General features: G+C 33.8%; 1 protein-coding gene across 4 annotated transcripts in view; it reads left to right on the forward strand.

Moving 5' to 3' along the window:
• Nucleotides 1–5,947: 5,947 nt before the first annotated feature.
• cntn3a.1 (contactin 3a, tandem duplicate 1) overlaps nt 5,948–15,061 on the forward strand; it is a 193,245-nt gene continuing 184,131 nt past the window's right edge. For all 4 annotated transcript variants that reach the window (XR_012399020.1, XR_012399021.1, XM_692822.10 and 1 more), the window contains exon 1: nt 5,948–6,273. The gene's annotated coding sequence lies outside the window, so the exon portion shown is untranslated. The remainder of the gene's footprint in view (nt 6,274–15,061) is intronic.

The following is a 15,061-nucleotide window of genomic DNA, read 5'->3' on the forward strand; positions in this document are numbered from 1 at the left end:
TTGTGTGATTGGTTGAAAAGTGCTATAGCTGCTTTTGCTCTTATGAACAAGAACTTTTTACTTGGAATTGATGGTTTTCACAGTCAATTTCAGATTTGGACTTTTTGGCATGGCGAATGACATGCTGACAGCTTGAAAGAACACCACAATGCTTTTGAAATGGAATGATAGACAGCCAAAGCCTAATTAACAGTATATGGTTGGCATTTGAGTTTATAATGCATACAAACTTAATTTAAGCAACACTATGCAAGTTTCTGTCATGTGGTTGCTAAGTGCAATTGTTTTTATTTATTTATTTATTTTTTCCAATGTCATAAAACTGTTGTTGTGGTTCTCCGTTGATATTTGTTTGGTCATTTGGTTTTTATGATTCAACTTTCGTGCTACGTAGTTAGTATTTTAAGTGTTGTGAAAAGTAATGGCAAAATTACAATGTGGTAATAAATGCTTTACTTTTTCAACCTTTTTGAAATGTGTTGAAAGAACCAAAATTGGAATATGTGTTTATATTGAAAAAATAATCAATACAAATCAAAAGAAACACAATAGATAATGTTTTATTGTATTGTCTGCAATGAAATACAAGTCAAAGTAAATTTAGAAATCACTACTTTCTTTTTTTAATTTGGGTGTTCCATACTGTCCCAACCTTTTTCTGATTTGGGGTTTTTATTCACACAAGTTTAAAACAAACTTGTTTACTTATATATTTAAATAAACATTTTTTCTTTTTAAGTGTAAGTCCATTCACTGCATTCTTAGAATTGAGAAACTGCCTGGTTTGTTTAACTTCACTGGTTTATTTTCTCTTTTTTTCTATTTCAGACTTAAAAACATTAATACTGAAAATCTGATTTATTTGGCAACGTGATGGCGCAGTGGGTAGCACGTTTGCCTCACAGCAAGAAGGTCGCTGGTTCGAGCCTTGGCTGGGTCAGTTGGTGATTCTGTATTGAGTCTGCATGCTCTCCCCGTGTTCATGTGGGTTTCCCTCACAAGTTCAAAGACATATGGTACAGGTAAAATGGGTGTGCTAAAATTGACCGTAGTGTGAATGAGTGTGTTTGTGTTTTGCAGAAATGGGTTGCAGCTGGAAGGGCATCCGCTGCATAAAACATATGCTGGATTAGTTGGAGGTTCATTCCGCTGTGGCAACCACAGATTATTAAGTGACTAAGCCAAAAGAAAATTAATAAATAAATCTGATTTATTTTAGACATTGAACACATAACTATAATCCAAAAATGTTGATACTAATAGGCAAATAATAATAATAATAATAATAATAATAATAATAGTATAGTAATAATAATAATAAGCTGGCTCTTTTGAATAAAAGACATTTATTTATTTATTTATTTATTTATTTATTTATTTATTTATTTATTTATTTTTGTTAAGGAAAGCTTTTTATAAACAACAAAGAAACACCAGAGTTTTGTAAGACTTTTTGGAATGCATAGTTCAGAATCTATATATCACAACATTTTTTATTAATGTAAATAATACTAGTGTCACTATGCAATTTAAAAACCATGAGTGTTGTTTAATCATTTCAAAGAGATAGCTTCGAGGTTCATGAGTCATTAGCAGGCCCACATGGGATCTTTAGAGAGGACTTCACAGAATGTTCTGTAGATTTCCAGAGAATTGTAACACTGTTTATCCACAACCCATTTTTATTTGTTTACAAGCTAGTTCAGCTAACTTGACAAATCTTTCAATCACTGAAACAATGCAGAAATAAAATAGGAAACTTTTTAATATTGATTTATATTGGAATTAGATTGGTCTATTAATAATAAACTGTCTTTAGCTGCAAAGTAGCTATAACAGTATTGAAATGACTTTCCACTGAAAAAAATAAATAAATAGGGGTTTATCCTCTATTTTTTAGCTAATTTAAACTGATATAATAAAAAACAAGATACTTGCCTTAAATACTGTAGATATATTTCAACAGTTCTGTATAAATCAATTCAGAGAACCAGAAAAAAATGCTAATATATTTAGCAAAATAATTATACTTTTTCTACTGAGAAGGTCAAATTGCATTGGATTAAGAAACAATGAACTGAGTAAGAAATCAATGACAATATATAAAATGTATGAAATATGATGTCATTGGTTCAAACTTTTTGTTTTGATACATATGTTTAACGACTTTAAGTAATAAATAAATAAATAAATGAATGAATGAATGAATGAATGAATGAATGAATAAATACATAAATAAATAAATAAATAAACTAAAAGGTTATTTGTTAAAGATTTTTAAGTTTCATATATATTAGTCAATGCATTGATATTTACATTCATGGATTTTAGTTTCAGTCAACTTATTAAATTACTTATTGAGTAAGTTAGTTATTTTTCAGACAAAGTAATTAGAAAAGTAATTTAAATGCAATTTTATGGATGTAATAATCAGATATTTTTACTTTTTATGAAGTATCTTACCCAACACTGATTAAATGAACAGCAAGTAACACTCAATTACATGTAACTTTTTCATGTAATAAAATTACTAAAATGGTATGGTCTTGTAACAAAGTCCTCTCTGACTTCGGGATGAAATGTGGCTTTAACTTTTACACATTTTAACCTTTCAATCTACAGAAAAGAAAATACTTTAAAAACATTCTAATTAGTGACTGAAAATAATAGATGTGATTTTTTTTTTTCTACTGCTGATGGTAGCAAAAAATCTTAAAAAATAACGAAGATTTCCAGCACTTGTTCATCTCAGCAGAGCTATCCTGGGTTGTCTAATGGAAGTTTAACAAAATGTGACATTTCACTTCTCTTTAATGAAACATGACACAGTGATTATGCAAGTCTAAATGAAAATGGAAAGGCGCAAAGTTAAGGGACAGCTGCTAAAAGGCTGATACAGTCTTGTGATTTTGATCTCTGATGACATGTTAAATATCTATTCCTGAAACAAAAATTAGGGTGTTTTGCACAGACTTTTTATGTTTTTGTTTTTAGTAAAAAAAAGTTAATCAATAGAAAATAGTTCTAATTACCTTGACTAATGCAATTAAGTCCAATAGAGGACTTTTCCTGCATAAAATAACATTCACAATCCAACATGATGTAAGGATCTGTATCTATGCACACAGTGTTTTAACCCAAAACCAAACCAACCGTTCAATCAGCAGACAGAATCAAAAGCAACCCAGGCTCATTCTGATTATGTAACCCTATATACATTTCTGGAGAGTGCCAAATTTGTCCCAGGAGCTACGTTTATTTGCAGTGTTTTTGTTTGCATGCATCTGCCAGAGGTTCAAACGCTTTTTTTTAGATCTGAAATTTATCTTGCGAGTGCCATTCGCACCTGCTCTACTTGTGTAAATCCACCAGAGGCTGCTGTTGACTGACTGACTGACTGACTGACTGACTGACGGACAGATTGACTGACTGACTGACTGACTGACTGACTGACTGACTGACTGATTGACTGACTGACGGACTGACTGACCAATCCCTCCGCCCTCCTTTTTTCCTAAACCCAACCGATAGTGTTTTAAAAAGCACCGATTCACCAGCAAAAAGGGAGCAAAAAAAGTTTGGCCTTTTATAGAGATACAAGACAGAGTGAATGCAAATGTGTATTGCTTAATCAGCTAACAATTCTCATGCAGGACAATGAGCCCTGGCACACAGCAAAAAGGGTAAAGTAACTCAACTGTAACAAAATAGAATAATAAAATGACAGTCCAAAGTCCTGATCTAAACTTGACATAGTCCTGTGAGAGACTAGTAGTGTTTACGAGAGACAAGTGATGTTTGTAGGAGACTTATACTGTCCTGTGTTAGAATATTGATGTTTGTAGGAGACTAATACTGTTTTGTGAGAGACTAGTTATGTTCTTTGACAGACGAAAATGTACTTTGAGAGACTGTTAATGTCCTGTGATTGACTATAGTGTTGTATGCTAGAAACAAGTGATGTCTTGTGCTAAAGTTTGAAGTAAAAAACATCTGCACTGTATACCCATTTTGGTTGGAACCAGTGGCGCCCCCTGAAAATTTTCTTAGGGGTGGCCAGATGATGCCCCACCAAATAGTGGGATGGCATACACACACACCCACAAACACACACACGCAAAATTAATTCAGTGTAATGTCATTTTATTTGTTCTGGTAATTGAAATAATGTGTTTTTAATTACTTTCATTAATTACTCTTAAAATACTGCAACTTAGTTCTTGAAATAATTCAACAAGTACACTTGCTCAACCCAATATATATATATATATATATATATATATATATATATATATATATATATATATATATATATATATATATATATATATATATATATATATATATATATATATATATATATATATATATATATATATATATATATATATATATATATATATATATATATTGCGCAATGTGGTGGCACAGTGGGTAGTGCTGTCACCTAACAGCAAGATGGTCATTGGTTCGAGCCTGGGCTGGGTCTGTTGGCATTTTTGTGTGGAGCTTGCATGTTCTCCCCACGTTCGTGTGGGTTTGCTCCGGGTGCTGCGGTTTCCCCCACAGTCCAAAGAAATGCGATACAGGTGAATTAGGTAAGGATGAATGTTTCCCAGAAATGGGTTGCAGCTAGAAGGGCATCTGCACCGTAAAACATGTGCTGGATAAGTTTGCAGTTTATTACTCTGTGGCAATGCGGATTAATAAAGGGACTTAGCCAAAATTAAAATGAATGAAAAATTAAATATATGGTTGTTTATTAAGTGCCTTGGTTAATTAAAACAGTGTTCAACAAGCACAGTACAGCCACAACTAACATCCTTTCACATTTTAAGCAAAAAATATGGTTGCATGGGCATAGAAAATGTCTCATTTTGATCTCAATGGTATAAGAGAATATGTTACAAAAAGGATGCAGACATTTCATTCATTCATTTTCCTTCAGCTTAGACTCTAGTTCAGGGCTCGCCACAGTGGAATGAACTGCCAACTATTCCAGCATATGTTTTACGCAGTGGATGCCCTTCCAGCCGCAACCCAGTATTGAGAAACACCCATACATACTTATTCACACACTCGTACAGCGGCCAATTTAGTTTATTCAATTCACCTATACTGTATGTCTTTGGACTGTTTGGAAAATCGCAGCACCTGGAGGAAAACTGCACGCAGAAATGCCAACTGACCCAGCCGGGACTTGAACCAGTGACCTTCTTGCTGTGTGGCAACAGTGCTTACAACTGAGCCACCGTGCCTCCTGACCTGTGTAATTAAAAAATAAATCCAAAAACCTACAGAGAATCGACAATAATAAAAATGTTTTTCTATAATAATTATTTCACAGTTCAATTGTTTGGGTATTGTTTTATATATATATATATATATATATATATATATATATATATATATATATATATATATATATATATATATATATATATATATATATATATATATATATATATATTTTATATTATCTTTTGGAACTTGGCCAAATCCATTCAAATTCACACTAATGAATTGAAATGGAGCCAATTCTTCAACTGTGGATTTTGCCTTTTGCCCAGACCCCGGGGGGATTCGCTTTATTTTCTCATTAATTCATGAAGATACTTTAAAATGAATAGGTTTTCTAAATGTATTTTATCTCAGAGCAGAATAGCGCTCAGTTCAGCACCCAATAACAAATCTGCACTTATAGAACAGCTCTCCAACATTAGGGAAACGTTAGACCTGCTATCATGTGTTTTGTTTTTAATCCATTATCGATGGCTCTTCTAACACTTTTTATGACTCAAGAAGTCTTTTTATATCTCCCTCCCACTCTCTTTCCACGGCATGCGGTGTTTTCTTTCATCTGCGCTGATGAAGTGACAGCAGATCAAGTGATGTGAAGTTTGCGTTGCGTCACGGCGGGGATGTGAGTGCGCGCGAGCGGCTCCACACACGTTGACGCGTGGCGCAGTGTGTAGCGGTTCGCGCATTCACCTCTGTCTGTGAGGCTGAACTGAGGATTTTCTCTGCGTAACGCGTTTGCTTTACTTCTCAATTGCTGCCCAGTAATCCAGTGGGGTATCGTCAGCGCGTCTTGTCGCTTCTCTGGGAGTATCTTGGATTTCCAGAGGCTTAAAACAGGAGAAAGAATCCCTCTGTGGCAGTTCCTCTTGTGAAGCGCGCTCGTCTCGTCTCTGGCGTTGTGGAATGGCTGGAGAGATGCTGCTGTTACAGTGGCAGACTCGAAGAGGCTGAAAACTGCGGGAAGTCGAACAGGTAAATGAGTTTGAGACGGAAACAACACAAAACAAACCAAAAACAAACAAAATGTGTAGCAAGTGTTTACTTTTTGAAAAGATAGTACTAGCATGTTGCTTTATTGGATGTAAGAAATGTTTTGTACTGTAAGTCATTGGCGTTTTAGTTTGGGTTAAGTTTATAAGGCTATGTTTGTGAACGCTCCACTTCTTGATACAAACCCCATAAGTAATTTTTTAATATTGTTAGCTTAAAAATGAAGGTTCCAAATTTGAACCAGGTTTTATAGTTTGGTGTTTTACAAAGTACTCTGTACACTCTAGTTCTTTAGAAAACTGATGTAAAGACATAATAATCAAAATATTGTTCTGAAGAGATGAAGACTATATTTCCATATTCAACCATATTTATAACTCAAACTATTGAGGAACCATTATAGTGCAAACTATTATCGTTTGGATTGGGATTACATCTAATTCATTTTGTCATTTCATTAATATTGCATAACTAGTCTACATTTTGACACCATGTATCAAAACTCTCTTTTTCCAGACATTTGTGTGTGTGTCTGTCATGCTGCAACCAATGGACCTCTCTCAATTATCCATCTTTGAATGAATAATATAAAAAACAGGACATACAGAATTGTCTGGAATCTAAACTAGCCTATCTAACAACTAAACACTAAAATCTATTTGTGTAATATCATTTAAAATGGATGATTTCTGGCAAATTATTATTCAGTTTGTGTTTACGATGCCACCTGAGACCTGGCTTGAGGCAAGTTGTCTTTTGGGAAATTGCAATAAATGTGTAATGTTGATGTTAACTGTTCATTTATGTATGCATTTACTTAGTTAACAGAATAGTATGGGTTAATTGAGAAAACTGACTTCCATTTTAGACAAATATTCTAGCAAAATTTCTATTCACTTAGATTTTTTCATTCTTTCCTTTCCTTTTCTTTTTTTAACAATGGACTTGATTTAACACACAGAAGGTATTGAACCGTTCCCCATTCAGTCCAAATGCTTCTTACTCTAGTTATAATAAGGATTATTCAAATGGTGGCATTAAATTTAGCCCCACAATCACATAAGACAATACATCTGATTTGTCCTTAATATGTAAGTTCTCAAAAATCATTTTTACATAATTGCAATACATTTTTTTTCATTAAAATTATATTTTAATAATATTATATTCATATTTGGTTCCACATTTCACATTTTGTTGTTGTTTGTGTGTTTTCAACATGAGATTGCTTATGCAATGCTTATGCAGTGTTTAAATTCCAGAATAAAAATGAGTACTCATTCATACATAGCAATGATTTGCACTAGTGGTAGATGCAGTTTATGCTGCACTCTGCTGGCTTGTCAGAGTATAAAAAAAAACACTGGATGATTTCTCAAGGCATCATTAGGGAAGCCAGATTGTTTGCACACACAGACACAGAGACACACATACTGTATGCATGCACACATATACACACACACAGACCTCTGTGTTGATACAAGTCAAAAGGAAAGAGACAAGGAGGGAGGCTTGTCTTGTGTGACATATTGCATTTTACCCTTCTGCCAGCATTGTCTGTTGAGTCATAAAGAGCTGATGTTTATATGCAGCAGGTTGAGGCTGAGGTGTGAGATGTGGCTCACCTGCTTGCGTATGGTTCACATGTCTGCACCATCAATTTTACAGCCAAATAATACTGTTTTTGTAGGAAACTGCATGATCAGTTTTAGGCTGAGTGTCACAGGTCTGTCTTTAAAGAGGAGCAATAAAGAAACAGTCGGGGTCTCAATTGTGTCACATGATTTCAGATCATCTTTCTGTTTGTATGTAAAACTAAAAATGTGCTTTTACAGTACTTACTTTCCTTAAAACCATCCAAGATGTCTGTCACATTTTTTTTCTTCAGTTTAAACAGAGAGGAAGATTTTTAGCTGAAACTGTGGACCTGGGTGATTTATAAAACACAACTCAGTACACTGGTACACTGGGGTCTTATGACAGTTAAAAGATTGATTTGTTCAGAATTCTGACATTATTGACAACATTATCACCTTTTATCTAAAGCTCCATCAGAGTTCCTGAGCACTATTATGGCAAACTGAAAAATGAATCTCTTGCATGATGAACTGAAAAGATAACATTATCAATTGATATGCTTTACACAAAGTATAATCCGTCTTTCGGATGAGATGTTAAATCGAGGTCCCGACTCTCTGTGGTCGTTAAAAATCCCAGGATGTCCTTCGAAAAGAGTAGGGGTTTAACCCCGGCATCTTGGCCAAATCTGCCCACTGGCCTTTGTCCATCATGGCCTTCTAACCATCCCCATATCCCAATTGGCTTCATCTCTGTCTCCTTTCCACCAATCAGCTGGTGTGTGGTGTGCGGTCTGGCGCAAATCGGCTGCCGTCGCGTCATCCAGGTGGATGCTGCACACTGGTGGTGGATGAGGAGATTCCCCCTATTGTGTGTAAAGCGATTTGAGTGCCCAGAAAAGCGCTATATAAATGTAAGGAATTATTATTATTATTATTAATCCAGCATAAGCTGTAAAAAAGCAATGTTGTAAATAATGTTTGGTTTCATGCAGTTCAAATGTATTGCTTCCTTGCTTGCTTCAAATGACCTCAATGTATAATAGGTACCCAGGTACTAATAAAGCTTTACCTATATATGTTTGTCTACTCTTGACTGAATTTGTTGGTTTTCTGAACCACCAAAGACAATAGTAAAAGAAAAAAATATTCTTAAATGTTGAAGAAAATAGCCACTGGCATCTTAGATCCCATACAGAAGTCTGATTTGTGTCAATATATGCAGATTACATATATGACGTGTTCATATTTGGGATTCACTTACAAAATGTGGTATGTCAAAATATTGCAAAATGGTTATTTGCATATATTTTATCAACCATTGGAATTAGAAATATGTACATATACACTCACTGGCCATTTTATTAGGTTCACCTTACTGATTTGACCCTTTACTAGTTTGTAGTTGGACCCCCTTTTGCCTTCAGAACTGCCTTAATCCTTCATGGCATAGATTCAACAAGGTACTGGAAATATTCCTCTGAGATTTTGGCCCTTAATGGCATGATAGTATCACCTAGTTGCTGCAGATTTGTCAGCTGCACATCCATGATGCGAATCTCCCATTCCACTGCATCCCAAAGGTGCTCTATTGGATTGAGATCTGACCATTTGAGTACAATTAACTCATTGTCATGTTCACGAAACCAGTCTGAGATGTTTTGCGCTTTATGGCATGATGCGTTTTTCTGCTGGAAGTAGCCAGAAGATGCGTACACTGTGGTCATAAAGGAATGGACATGGTCAGCAACAATTCTCAGGTTGGCTGTGGCGTTGACACGATGCACAATTGGTACTAAGCCCAAAGTGTGCCAAGAAAATATCTCCCACACCATTACACCATGAGCCTGTACTGTTGATACAAAGCAAAATGAATCCATGCTTTCATGTTGTTAATGCCCAATCATGACCCTACCATCCAAACATCGAAGCAGAAATCGAGACTTGTCAGAGCAGGCAACATTTTTCCAATCTTCTATTGTCCAATTCTGGTGAGCCTGTGCATTTTGTAGCCTCAGTTTTCTTTTCTTAATCGACAGGAGTAGGACCCAGTGTAGTCTCTGCTGCTGTTGTCCTTCAGCTTCAAGTTTTGATGTGTTGTGTGTTCAGTTGTGCTCTGCTTCATACCTCTGTTGTATTGAGTGGTTATTTGAGTTACTTTTGCATGTTTATTAGCTCGAATCACTCTGGCTATTCTCCTCTGACCTCTGGCATCAACAAGGCATTTGTGCCCAAAAAAGTGCCACTCACTGGATATTTTCTTTTTTTCGGATCATATGTAAGCCCTGGAGATGTGAAAATCCCAGTAAATCAGCAGTTTCTAAAATACTCGGACCAGCCCGTCTGGCACCAACAACCATGCCACGTTCAAAATCACTTATGTGACCTTTCTTCCCCATTCTGATGCTCAGTTTGAACTGCAGCAGATCGTCTTGACCATGTCTGCATACCTAAATGCATTAAGTCGCTGCCATGTGATTGGCTGATCAGAAATTTGCGTTAACGAGCAATTAGACAGGTGTACCTAATAAAGTGGCCGGTCATTGAATGTTGAAATCTTGAGTGAATGTTAAAAGCTTTCATATAAATATGTTCAAATAATATGTTCATGTGCTTATCATTATATCTGTAACACTATATCAGATATATTATACTATATTAGTATTTTAATAATGATGTGTTAATATGTAAATTAAACATTATTATGAACTCATTATGAGTTAATGCATGCGCTAATCATGAACTAACTATAACTACAACATGAATCACTTGTGAGAATAACAGCTATCATGCTAGTGCATGATTTTTTGTTAATGAATGTATTAATTACCACATTAGTTTATGCTTAATTTAACCATGATGAACTTATGATATATTCATGTATAATTATATCATGAGTTTACTTGAAGGGGCACGTCATCTTCAACCCATACTTAACTACTCATTAACTCCTTACGCATGCCTATCTAGTGTGTTTACACTGAATAACAATAGAAAAGTGTTGTCAACATCAATGTAAACAGTTTAAACACAGGAGTTGTGAAGGATCTTAATTATGATGTGCCCCTCTAAGTAAAGTCATGACATGATTATAAATTAACAGATCATGTATTCAGGTTAATTCCATTTATCTTAAACTTAAATGTTAATTAATACATTAATTAACAACATGAACTAACAAGTAATTAAGGTGGCAATTATTTATAGATAACAAACTCATGTTGTAGTTAAAGCTAGTTTATGAATAGCGCATGTTTAGTTTCTCTATTAGTACATCTTTATTCATGTAAAGTTATTGTAAAGGTTTACCATTATATCCATGAACATATGTGTACATATTTATAATTAAAGTGGTTGAAAAAACATGCATGCAAATGGACATTTTTGCAATAATTAGAAATATATGTTGCATAAATTACGTTTTTATATATGTGAAATCTAAATACAAACTCTATATGGGATGGTCTGGAAATGAAATGGAACAATCTATTTAAAAGGATTTCAGCATGCACAAGCAAACATTCCCCATATTTTGCATTTGGAGTCTATAACTCTGCAAGGTATAAAAAATAATACGAGCAAATTTTAAACCTGCTGATCTCCATGTGGTGCTTCATTCAAAATTCAGTCATATCCAGCTAGATAAATCATCAGACTGTGGTTTCTTGGCTCTTTTGGATGCTGAACATTAATTTTTCATCCGCACCCTCTAGATTAGAGTTCAGTCAGAGTGCACAATACCAGCTGGCGTATTTTTACACACTCATCGACTGTGTTACTCTCAAATGTTCATGTCAGCCGAGGTTTAAACAACACCACAGTTTATTTTGCTCTCTGAAGGAAAGTGCTTGCCTATGCTGTAGGTGAATTCATGCTTTGGGTTAACACAGAAGCTCTTCTCAAAGATGGTGTTTGTGGATCAAGTGAAGTCAAGGAAACCAGATAAAAGATTTAAAGTGTTACTTTCTATCCGAGATCGTGCTAGAAATGGGATGAGAGGGTGTGTGTGTGTCTCATCTATGTTTAAAAAGTAGAGTGCACACATACGTTTCATGTGAATTCCATGAACTGCAGAGTGGAGATTCTATTAATACAGATTTCATTGAAAAATTGATGGATTTCTAGACAGATTGTGCCAAGGTCAAGCTCACTGTCGACACTTTCTTTAAAGACAGACACTGCAAGCTTTCCAGAGTCTTAGACTTGTTTTTGCGATGTACAAATGGGAGTTCTTTGCCCTCCCTTTTGTCAGACTGCAGCGCAAATGTGAAAGTCTGCAAATATTCCAGACAGATCTCCTTTTCAAAGCATAAAACATGCCATATTTTCACTTTTATTATGGCATCAAGCTAAATTTAAAGGACAAAGAAATTCTCTGTGGGCTCATTTCAAGCTCCGATTGTTGGCTATGAGTGCACGGTCCGCAGCATTACAGCGAGACATATATTGCATGTCGTCTGCAAAGCTTTGAAATACATCCGCAGGCCATAATGGATGTTCTCCAATCATACAAACAAAGCATATATTTTTAGCCCCAAAAGCACACACGTTTTTAAAGAAGCATTTGATAGTTATGTTGTCATTTTTCAGGTTTAGAGCCATTCATTGATTTTATGTCTCACATTCAATAGGTGGTTAATGATGCGGTTTTCTTGTCCTTTGTGTGAACAGATTTGCAATATGTGGATGGCTAAGTATTATTTAATTTATACAATGGCTCTTGGTCAGTTTATTGGTCAAAATATTATAGTAATATAGTCTTAAAAAAATGAGCAATAGGCATCTCTCTTTCGACAACTGTTGAAAAGGAACCACCCAGCTTACAGGGAATGTTCTCGTAATTTTGGTTAACATTTTCTAAAGGTTATCTCAAAGTTATCAAAAACCATTTAGACATAATGTTTGTAGGATATTTCCTTCATGTTACTCGCAATCAATAAACAACTTTGCCTTTAAAAAAACTTTACTATTGTGTTGTTGTGGGAATGTTTTAAAAACATTAGCCATAAAAACGTTACCATTAAGTTATGAATGAAACGTTCTGAAAACGTTAGGATAAAAACACTATCATTGTGTTTTTTGTTAAAACATTTACCATTTATTAGCATTATAAACCATTTTAACATCAAATTTTTACTAGAACAATGTAATAACATTAGGATAAAAACATTATTAATACTATATGGTTCTCTCAAAGTTATCAAAAAACTGTTTGTGCATAATGTTTGCAGGACGTTTCCTGTAAAAACACTAGCATTAAAAATGTGACCATTAGGTTGTGAAACATTCCAAAAACATTAGGATAAAAAACATTATCATTGTGTTTTTGTTGAAATGTTTTAAAAACGTTAGCATTTGAAACATTAGCATTAAGTAGTTAATGAAATGTTCTTAAAACGTTATAAATGCATAAAAACATTATCATTGTCTTTTTGTTGGAAAGTTTTGCAACCAAGAAACAGAAATGATTTGCAAAGGCAGGTGCTCGAACAAAACAAACACAGTGGCAAAAGATCAAAAGAAAATTGGCACACTGCCACTTTACCTTTCACATTTAACATTTTTGAGATCTAAGGTGGCAGTGTGCCGATTTTCTTTTGATCTTTTGCCACATTGTTGGAGTGTTTAACATTTATTAGCATTAGAAACATTACATTTGAGTTGTTAATAGAACATTCTAAAACCTTAGAATGAAAACGTTATCACTTTGTTGTTTATGGAATATTTTAAAAACACTAGCATTAAGAACGTTACCATTAAGTTGTAAACAGAATATTCTAAAAACTTTAGCATTAAAAAACTTTATTATTATGTTTTTGTTATAATGTTTTAAAAATGTTAGAATTTGAAACACTAGCATTTAATAATTTAATGGAATGTTCTAAAAACATTTAGAACAAAAACTAAATTGTGTTTTTGTTGGTGTGCTATAAAAAACATTAGCATTAAAATATGTAATATTAAGTTGTAAAATGAATGTTACGATAAAAACATTATTGTTGTGTTTTTGTTGGAACATTTAAGAAATATTAGTATTAAAAAACATTACCACTGAGTTGTTAATAAAACATTCTAATAACATTAAGATCAAAGTGTTATCACTGTGTTTTTGATGGAACATTTTAAAAACACAAGCATTAAAAACATTACCATTAAGTTGTAAAGGGACATTCTAAAACTTTAGGATAAAAAAAGTTATCGTTGTCTTTTTGTTGGAATATTTTAAAAACATTAGCATTTGAAATATTACCAATGAATGGTTAATGGAATATTCTGAAAATGTTAGCATAAAAATTTTATCATTGCGTTTTTGTTGGAATATTTAAAAAAATGTAACATTAGGATAAAAACGTTACAATTAAGTTGTGTATGGAACGTTCTAATTATGTTCTTATAACCAAACAATAATGTTTATACAGTGTATAAAAAACTGACATTTTTAACATTCTATTAACATGTAAACAAAATGTTTTTTTAACTTAATGGAAATGTTACAGGATTTATTTTATAATGGGAAGTTGTTAACTGGGCAAGTATTCAAGTAAACAAAGAAACTGAGATGAATAGTAATGCTACAATTACACCTTTTTTTAGGACTCATGTCTATGATAATTATTTACCTCTCAAAAGACTTGATTAGGTTTGTTAGAGATAAAAGGTTATCAACATTTTGGCTTGATACTAGTTTCAATCTGGCACTGTTAAGCATCCAAGCATTTGATTTTTTGCATGGGTGATGAATAAATTCAAATGAGTTGTGCTTCGTAAAACACCTGCTTACTGCTTGACCATTGTGAGGTGAAGCACCATTGAACATTTAGATTTTTAGAGCTTACCACTCTCACATCTGCTGTCTTTGAGTGAAATATATTTAGTGTTGCCATATGGTACTAAAGTTGATGTAAAATACACTTTAAAAAAAATGTCATGGGTACCATAGGCTATAAAATATCACATAAAATTAGAGACAGCTTGCAAAACATTGATCAAAGAATTAACAGAGTAAACCCAAGCTGTTTATATTTATTTGTTTTATTTTACTTCATTGGCTCAGCTGAAGTTCCGAGAGGGGTGATTCAGTTTTGTGACATTTCACTTTTTGTAACACTCTGTTTGACTTTTTTACACATTTAAGACTTGTGTAATATTTTGAGGATATTAGTCAGTTTGATAGAAGTTTTAATTGGCCATTG

The sequence above is a fragment of the Danio rerio genome, chromosome 23 (genome assembly GCF_049306965.1).
Source record: "Danio rerio strain Tuebingen ecotype United States chromosome 23, GRCz12tu, whole genome shotgun sequence".
NCBI lineage: Eukaryota > Metazoa > Chordata > Actinopteri > Cypriniformes > Danionidae > Danio > Danio rerio.